Source organism: Sinocyclocheilus grahami, unplaced genomic scaffold, assembly GCF_001515645.1.
Source record: "Sinocyclocheilus grahami isolate Dianchi unplaced genomic scaffold, SAMN03320097.WGS_v1.1 scaffold11974.1, whole genome shotgun sequence".
Lineage (NCBI taxonomy): Eukaryota > Metazoa > Chordata > Actinopteri > Cypriniformes > Cyprinidae > Sinocyclocheilus > Sinocyclocheilus grahami.
Genome location: NW_015514146.1, coordinates 5,407 through 6,270, shown reverse-complemented (window position 1 = coordinate 6,270; position 864 = coordinate 5,407). Strand labels below are relative to the sequence as shown.

Genomic DNA, 864 nt, shown 5'->3' with positions numbered 1-864 from the left:
TTTTTTTTTTTTTTAGTACAGTAACATACCTGAATTAAAGGCAGAGGCGTGGTTTATGTGAATTTATGGAGAAACCCTCTAACTGCATAACAGATGTGATGGGGAGGGGGAGAGAGATTAGTGGTGCTTTAATGATTTGAAAGCACTTGAGCTTAAAGCTGATGGGGAGGGGGTTAAACCACCAGTACCATACTTATCACAATATACACACATCAGCATGTCTGGCTGAGGGCTGCTGGGAAAACAAACCGGCATCGTCTTAATGTTAATTTAGTAAGGTATTTCCCCACCCAAGATATCCGGAGGTATTCATTTATCAGGTATGTTGCAATCTTTTTTATTTTTTTCTATGCAGAGACAAGCTTTCATTTTATATCACACTTTAGCAGACCTGACAGGACACACATCAGCAATATGCACATTATGAGGGCAAATTGTTTCAGTTTTGTGAAATATGTCATTTCAATGCGTTCGTGTGTTACCATCGTAACCTGTTGCTGAAAATGAGCACGAATGACAGCCTGCTTACATTTACCACAGCATTCACAATTGTAATTAACTTTTATTTGGAAGCGATGTGTATTTCATGTAGAAATGTAGAATCTCACGAAATGGATTGCATTTGATATGTAAATATTACAGTGGAGCTAAAAGAAAAAGGTAGGCTATCAGCTGAGAAGCATAACGTGTGAAAATATGCCAAAAATAATCTTGGATAAAAAGCCCAAGCTAGTGATAGTGTAGATGAAGGGGTGCAGTGATTTGTCACCCAAGTACTTTTATTATAGACCTAGGCTATATTTTAATTACATGCAAGTAAATTACAAGCTTGTAAAATACAATAGTTTACAAATGAATCGTGAT

The 864-nt window shown here is 36.7% G+C and overlaps 1 protein-coding gene across 1 annotated transcript in view; it reads left to right on the top strand.

Annotated features, from left to right (window-relative positions):
• Nucleotides 1-35: 35 nt before the first annotated feature.
• The window catches only part of LOC107578788 (synaptotagmin-2-like), a gene marked incomplete at its 3' end in the record, with an annotated part of 5,190 nt that continues 4,361 nt past the window's right edge, over nucleotides 36-864 (top strand). Inside the window, exon 1 of the mRNA XM_016264706.1 lies at nucleotides 36-320. The remainder of the gene's footprint in view (nucleotides 321-864) is intronic.